This window comes from Phaseolus vulgaris, chromosome 1 (genome assembly GCF_051622355.1).
Source record: "Phaseolus vulgaris cultivar YP4 chromosome 1, ASM5162235v1, whole genome shotgun sequence".
In the NCBI taxonomy this organism is placed as follows: Eukaryota; Viridiplantae; Streptophyta; class Magnoliopsida; order Fabales; family Fabaceae; genus Phaseolus; species Phaseolus vulgaris.
Genome location: NC_143498.1, coordinates 204,025 through 212,733, shown reverse-complemented (window position 1 = coordinate 212,733; position 8,709 = coordinate 204,025). Strand labels below are relative to the sequence as shown.

The 8,709-nt window shown below is 39.1% G+C and overlaps 1 pseudogene; it reads left to right on the top strand.

The window, feature by feature from the left end:
- Nucleotides 1–1,801: 1,801 nt before the first annotated feature.
- Nucleotides 1,802–8,453, top strand: LOC150029278 (zinc finger BED domain-containing protein RICESLEEPER 2-like; annotated as a pseudogene).
- The last annotated feature ends 256 nt before the right edge of the window (nucleotides 8,454–8,709 follow it).

The following is an 8,709-nucleotide window of genomic DNA, read 5'->3' as shown; positions in this document are numbered from 1 at the left end:
TCATATTGCCGGAATCGGAAGTGAAAGCGGAAGAAGAACTTACATGAACCAATTCCAACTAAGCACGAAAGGAACCGAAACTTTTGATTCTGTTTTCGGACTTCCAATTCCAGATTCAAATTCTCCTTCGACGCCGTTTGCAGTTTAAGACGAAACCACACTCGCAAAGTCTTGTAGTGCGAAAACTGTGGAAGTGTCGCGCACCGATTTCACTCACACATCACACCGAACTTGTTCCGATTCCAATTTCATGAATGCTCAGAAGATGAAGAACAACAACACAAATCGCAAAGAAAATGATGATGATATTTTGGCACCTGCTCCATCTTACACCCACAATAAAATATTAATATTTGTAATAAAAGAAATTAAAAAAAAAAGAGAAAAAATCTCCTTAAAAAAATATGTAAAATGTTAAAATAATTTTTAAAATTAAAAAAATTAAAAATGATTAAAATATTAATATTTATTGAGGTGTAGAGTGGAGCACGGTGTCAAAAAAACATTTTCTCAAAAAAAAGGAAAAAAAAGGAAAAATTTGAGGAAAATCTGAAAATCTAAACCATATATGCTATTGGTAGTGCAGATCCAACAAATTTCATAAACAGTTCACATTACTACTCACACCACCAAATTTCTTTTTAAACCACGAAAAATTTTTGGAAAATTTTCGAGAACTTTCGAAAATGATTTTTGAAGAGAATGATAACGGAAACCTAACTCAAAGAAAATTGCTAATAATCTAGTAGCAATTTATGAACTCAAAAATGAAAATAAAAAACACTCAAGAGCTCTAATCTATGAAGAAATTTGAAATTTTTTTCAAAAGTTTAACCAATGGAGTTTATGACAATTTTTGGACTAAACATGACTTTAAACAAAACATTTATGATTATAAAATCAAAATGACTCAAATATAAGAAAATTTCACCGAACAAATTTGAAGAAAACTCAAAATTCAAAAGCACACATGAACATGAACATGAACACAAGAACACCTAAAAGCACATACATGAAGATTCAAGTAAGAACAATTAATTTGACCAGAACAAAAAGACAAAAAAACACAAAATCAATCGATAGAAACAAGACATGAAAACAACTCGGAATTATGAAAAAAATAGAAGAAGATCTTACAACCTTAGCTCTGAATACCAAATGATGGAAAAAAGCTCTTCTTCTAGTAGTGATCTTTGTAATTTCTTCTTTGGATGGATGATGGAGGAGATATGAGGAGCGGAAGCATTAAAGAAACTCAAGAGGAGTTTCCATGGATTGAAGTGGAGTTAGGAATTTGTGAGAGTGAGAGGTGAGACCAACTCATTAGGAAAAAGTCTAGGCTAAGTCTTGAAGGAGACTAACCTAGGGAGAACTTAAGAACAAGTAAAATGACCAAAAATAGGCAACATTTCATTACTAATTCCAAGTTTAAAAAATACATGTATAAGAGACTCCTATTTATAGGAGAAAGTCTCTCAAAAACTCTCAAATGAGAGTGTGACAAGTGTCACCACCTTATTGGTGCAAATCCTCTCCATTTAGGAGAAAACATGTGGAGCCTCATGCCTTCCTTGCCTACATTTCTATTTGCACCCCTCTTTTACTATTTTACACTTTACTTTGTTTTCTATTTACATATTTCTCTACTTTGGCCTAAAATACAAGGCCCAAAACTTCCTAACTACTCTATACAATTTTTACAAGGCTAAGAAGAAGAAAAAGACTCTACAAAATTTTCATTAAAGCTCGATCTTTATCTATCTTCTTGGTCAAAAGTTGAGGCTGGACGGTTTCCATCATTATGGGTGCGGCTTTTCGAAGTAATTGTAACTATTTCAAGTTAGACTGTCTTATGGATGCGGCTAATCAGAGTAACTGTAACTATTCCGAGTTAGGCCGTCTTGTGGGTGCGACTAAACGGAGTAACTGTAACTGTTCCGAGTTAGGTCGTGTTATGGGTGCAACAAATCAGAGTAACTGTAACTATTTTGAGTTAGGCTGTCTTATGGCTATGGTTACTCGGAGTAATTGTAACTTTTATGAGTTAGGTCGTCTTATGGGTACGGATGATCAGAGTAATGGTAACATTTTCGAGTTAGGTCATCTTATTGGTGCGACAACCAGAGTAATTGTATCTAATTTAGTTAGGTCATGTTAAGGGTGTGGCTAATTAGAGTAACTGTACTTTTGTAGAGTTAGGTCGTCTTATGGGTGCAACTGATCAGAGTAACTGTAGTTGGTCCGAGTTAGGCCGTCTTATGGGCGTGGCTTTTCGGAGTAACTGTAACTATTCTGAGTTAGGTCATCTTATGGGTATGGCTAATCGGGGTAACTGTAACTGTTTTGAGTTAGGTCGTCTTGTGGGTGCGGCTAATTAGAGTAACCATAACATTTTCGAGTTAGGTCGTCTTTTGGGTACGGCTAATCGGAGTCACTGTAATTGTTCTGAGTTAGGCCGTCTTATGGGTGCGGCTAATCAAAGTAACTGTAACTGTTCCGAGTTAGGTCGTCTTGTGGGTACGACTAATCAGAGTAACTATAACATTTTCGAGTTAGGTCGTCTTCTAGGTGTGGCTAATCGAAGTAATTGTAACTGTTCTGAGTGAGGTCGTCTTGTGGGTGCGGCAAATTGGAGTAACTGTAACTGTTCCGAGTTAGGTCATCCTATTGGTGCGGGATTCAGAGTAATTGTTTCTGTTTTAGTTAGGCCGTGTTAAGGGTGCGACTAATCGAAGTAACTGTAACTAATCAGAGTCAGGCCGTCTTATGGGTGTGGCTGATCAAAGTAGTTGTAACTCTTCTGAATTGGGTTGTTTTGTGGGTGCGGCTAATGGGAGTAAAAATATTTGTTCCGAGGTAGGTCGCCTTCTGGGTGCGGCTAATCGGAGTAACTGTAATTGTTCCGTGTTAGGTCGTCTTATGGGTGCAGCTAATCGAAGTTACTCTAAGTATTCCATGTTCGATCGTCTTATGGGTGTGGCTAATCATAGTAACTGTATTTGTTCCGAGTTAGGCCATCTTACGGGTGAGGCTTACTGGAGTAACTGTAACTGGTCTAAGTTAGATTTTATATTGGGTACAGCTAATCGAAGTAGTTATAACTGTTCCGAGTTAGGTCGTCTTATGGGTGCGGCTAATCGGAGTAAGTGTAACTATTCCGAGTTAGGCATTCTTGTGAGTGCGGATAATCAAAGTATTGTAACTTTTCTAAGTTAGGTCTTCTTTAGGGTGCGACCCATCAAAATAACTGTATGTGTTCCAAGTTAGGTTGTCTTATGGGTGGCGCTAATCGGAGTAAAATTAACTATTATGAGTTAGGTCGTCTTATGGGAGTGACAAATCAAACTAATAGTAACTATTTCGAGTTCTGTCGTCTTATGGGTGTGGGTAATCGGAGTAACTGTAATTGTTCTGTGTTAGGTCGTCTTATGGGTGCGACTAATCGAAGTAATTGTATGTATTCTAAGTTCGGTCGTCTTGTGGGTGCGGCTAATCATATTTGTTCCGAGTTAGGCCGTCCTACAGGTGTGGCTAATCGAATTAACTGTAATTATTCTAAGTAAGGTCATTAGGCTATCTTATGGGTGCAGCTAATCGGACTAACTGTAATTGTTCCGTGTTAGGTCGTCTTATGGGTGTGACTACTCATATTTGTTCCGAGTTAGGTTGTCTTACGAGTGGGGCTAATCGGATTAACTTTAACTATTCTAAGTAAGGTCGTCTTATGGGTTCGCCTAATCGACGCAAGTGTAACTTTTCCGAGTTCGGTTGTCTTTTGGGTGCGGCTAATCAGAGTAATTGTATCTGCTCTGAGTTAGGCCTTCTTATGGGTACGACTAATCAGAGTAATTGTAACTATTCTAAGTTAGGTCGTCTTATGGGTGAGGCTAATCGAAGTAACTGTAAATGTTTCGAGTTTAATCGCCTTATTGGAGTGGCTAATCGGGGTAACTTTAACTGTTCCGAGATTGGCTGTCTTGTGGGTGCGGTTAATAAGAGTTGTAAGAATTGATGGCTTAAACAAGAGAGGGGGGGGTGAATTGTTTATAAATTTTTTTCGCAAAGATTGAATAAGAATGAACCTTTATCAAACAGTCACATATAAGAAATTAAGGAAAGTAATCAAACAATGATACATAAATTGTTTACAAAATTTTAACCGATTGAAAATGCATTTTAATCGGTTGTTTATATATGATCCGGTCGGTCATCGGTAGTCGATGACGTCAGCAGCAGATAACCACGTGGACCACCCGCAGGGTGACACGTGGATCAGGTGGCGGAGAAATCAGGGAGGAGATCACCCGGTATGGTGATCGGTGGTCAGTAACCGAGTGGCCACCGACAGATCAGTTCCAAGATAAACACCCGGGGGAGAACGCGAGAAGCAATAGAGCACCGATCATTCATCGGGTGCATGGTCATCGGGGTTTCATGTTACACGCAGTTAAACTGGGACTGAGATTCCCAGCGAGAGCGTTACGCATGGACCTCACATGATCATACCTCAGAGAAAGAGGAGCTCCTCGCCGGTAGAATCGTGCACGAGAGTGGCCTGAGGGAGTTAGTAAACCATTCAGTGATTAGTGACTCTCTTAACCCATTACGTGTCTGACATCGTGAAGGGGAAATCGTGTATGCAGAGAGCAATGCTTGGTGAGTGTGCCTAGTCCAGCCACACCTGGCGTTCTCCTGGGAGTGTTCGATTTACCCAGATGGAAGAAGCGCGCTAAGTTACTCCGCAAGGGAATAACTTAGGCGCACAAAGAGATGCGCTAAGAGCCCTTCAGGTAGTGGCACGTGTACGGTTAGATGTGAGTTGCATGCCTCCACGTGGCAGCATCTGAAAGGGGCGCGGCCAAGATAAAGGTGCACTCCGTGTCGTGAAAGGTACACACAGAAAACGCAGACACCCACGTCTTCACTGATTGTGGTACGTTTTCGCACAAAAGCATAACAGAATTCTGACACACGCAGAGAATAGCGTAGCAGAATTCTGTTAGGCACAGACACAGAGAGAGAATAAAAAGAGAGAATCAGAGAGAGATAGATACACATTATTTTTTTTGGTGATTATGTGACCTAACTTGAGCGTCGGAGTTCAAACGGCCGCCAGAGGCGCTGTCTGTGTGTTTTGCAGGTTGCGTTTGAAGTTCCTGGAGAAGGTTCTACGAGCACTCTTGCGGATAGCACAGTTGCATAGGCGGGGTAAGGAAGCGACAAAGCGATTCCTCCACGTTGGAGTTGGCGACAGGATCATTTGGTGCCCACCGTGGGGCCCATGTGAATCGTGGTCCCTAGGGGTGGCAAAACGGGGCGGGCCGCGCGGGCCGGCCCGCAGCCCGCACCAAAAAACGCGGGGCGGGTTCCCTTTTCTGACCCGCCAACCCACTTAAGCCCGCCCCGCATAACCCGTGGCCCGTGCGGGCTTACGACGGGGCGGGGCGGGCTGACCCGCCAACCCGCTTATGTGAAAACTGATGTGTGTTGTGCATGTGCTGCTCTGCTGGTGCCCTTTTTTTTTCCCCCAAATTCATTCACACACATTCAATTTGAAACCCTAAAAAATACAAACAGCAAGCATCTGCAACCGCAAAGCTGCCGTCATGCCTCTCTTCCTCCACGAACACCATTGTTTGTTTTCGCCGTCCTCCACCGCCCCGCCAGTCGCTGCCATTCTTCCTCCACGAACACCACTGTTTCCGCCGTCCTCTACCGCCAGTCGCTGCCATTCTTCCTCCACGAACACCACTGCTTTCGCCGTCCTCCACCGCCAGTCGCTGCCATTCTTCCTCCACGAACACCACCGTTAGTTTTCGTCGTCCTCCACCGGCAACACCAATCTGCGACCGTCGCCCTCCACCACTGTCAATTTTCGTCGTCCTCCATCGCCAACACCAATCTGCGACTATCGCCCTCCACCACCGTCTTCCTCCAGGTTCTATCTCTTCCTCCTTAACCTTCCACCATCTGCAACTGCCATTTTTACTCATGAGAATTTTTTTTTTCCATTACTTTTTTTCTGCAGTTTTAGGATTTTAGTCATTCAAGATTTGTGGAGCAACAACTTGTTTGTATTTGTTATCGTATTGGCTTTGTAGGTGACAACTTTCTGCTTTGGGGTAATTTTTAAATTCTACATCATGTTGGTTATGTTGCATTTATCTCTTTGTATCTATGGTTATATTTAGATAGGTTCTTATGTTTATGCTATTAATTAATCAGGATCTTAATTTTGAAATTGGAATGGCTGAAGAAGAGGATATTAATATTCCCGAATGTGAAAATGAAATTGAGAAAGATGATTTTGAAAATCAATCTGAAACTGTTGAAGGTGACAAAAAGAAAAGGGATAAGACTACCACCTCTAATTGTTGGAAGTACTTTACTAAGATTGGGGTGGATAAAGATGGAAAAGAAAGGGCAAGGTGCAATAGTTGCAATAGAATATATCTAACTGGTGGAAGAAAATATGGCACTTCTCATTTAAATCGTCATATTATGAAATGTGATAAAAGAAAAACTGAAGATGTGGGTCAAATGATTTTAGATATGCAGGGAAAGTTGAAAGGAAAAAAGATAGATCAAGTTGTTCATCGTGAATTGTTGTCTAATCTAGTTATTAGACATAATTTGCCTTATAAATTTGTTGAGTATCCCGAACTTAGGACTTGGATAAGCTACTTGTGTCCTGATGCAATTATGATTTCTAGGAACACTGTTAAGGCTGATATTGGGAGAATGTATATAAAAGAAAAGACAGTGCTTAAGGAATTGCTTGTTTCTATTCCTAGTAGGATATGCTTAACTTCTGATTTATGGACATCTATTAATACTGAAGGTTTCATATCATTGACTGCTCATTTTGTTGACCTAAATTGGAAGTTAAATAGCAAGCTACTCAACTTTTGTCATATGCCGCCCCCCCATACAGGTTTTGAGTTGTCTAAGAAAATTTATGATTTTTTACAAGATTGGGGATTAGAGAAAAAAATATTTTCTATCACTTTGGATAATGCTTCTACTAATGATGTTCTCCAAAATACTCTAAGAAGCCAACTTCTTTTACAAAACGGTTTGATATGTGGTGGTGAATTCTTTCATGTTCGTTGTTGTGCACATATATTAAATTTAATTGTTCAAGAAGGACTAAAGGTGCTTGGTGAGGCTTTGAACCAAATTAGAAATAGGATCAAATATGTGAGGGGTTCAGAGAGTAGAATGGTGAAATTCAAACAATGTCTGGAAAAGTTTAGTGATATTGATGCATCATGTGGTTTGTGTCTTGATGTCCCTACAAGGTGGAACTCAACTTACTTGATGCTTCAAAGTGCTCTTAAATATCAACGTGTTTTTGGAAGTTTGCACTTGGTTGATGAATCTTATAAATATTGCCCTTCAGAGGAAGATTGGCAGAGAGCAGAAAAAATTTGTAAGTTCTTGTTACCCTTTTATGATATCACTACCTTGATTTCTGCTACAAGTTATCCAACTTCCAACTTGTATTTTTTACAAGTTTGGAAAATTCAAAGCTTGTTGATAGAAAATGTGAAAGATGAAGATGCACTAATTAAGAATATGGCTGAATTGATGATAGTCAAATTTCAAAAATATTGGGATGAATATAGTGTTGTACTTGCATTTGGTGCAATTTTAGACCCAAGGATGAAGTTAGAAACATTGAGTTTTTGCTTTGAAAAAATTGATTCATTGACTTGGGAGTTGAAATTGGAAAACATCAAGCAAAAATTATACAAACTTTTTGCCGAATATTCTAGCAAAGGTTTGAGAGCAACAACATCAAATACTCTAAAGTGTAAGCAAGGACAATCTTCATCCCCATCTACTTCTAAACCAAGTCTTTTTTATGTAAGTTGCTTACTTGAATGTACTTCAGTTCATTTTTTAGTTTTTGTTGTACTTGCCCCATGTTACTAACTTATTACATCTATAATAGGAATTAAAAATGCGCAAGCTTCAAGTAGCTAATCAAAGTGGAAAAACACAACTTGACACTTATTTGAATGAGCCAACTTTGGATTTTGATTTTTTGGAGCATATGGATGTGTTAGAGTGGTGGAAAAATAATAGTCAACGTTTTTCGGATAACCACAGTTGCATCAGAATCTGCATTTAGCATTGGTTCTCGAATTCTTAACAAGTATAGGAATTCTCTTTTGCCTGAAAATGTGGAAGCAATTATTTGTACTTCTAGTTGGAAGCATGGATTTTCTGAAGGTAATTTATTTATTTTAACCAATTCTATTGTTATTGTATTATTTTTGGAAGCATGGATTTTTTGAGGGTAAATTCATTCTTTCATTGTCATTGTTCAAATGTATGCAGATGATGGAAAAGATTATAATTATCAAAAAGTAGAAGATGAAAGCTCTTCTAAGGTTGCATCTAATGTTCTTGAAGTGGAAGAAGATGACATAATAGCAACTGCATAACAAGTGTTTGATGTGATAACTGCTCTTGATTGTTAATTGTTGCTTATTTATTCAGTGTTGTTTTTGAGTTCATCAAATCTCTTGTAAACTATTGATGATGTGTATTTGTTTTTTGGCCACCTTATACAATCAATTTCAGAATTTGTGAGGAGTATTTGTTTGTCATACTTTCTAGTACACCGCAGGTTGGATTAATTCATAATTTCATATTACATCTATATATAATATTTTATTTATAAAAGTTATGCGGGCCAGC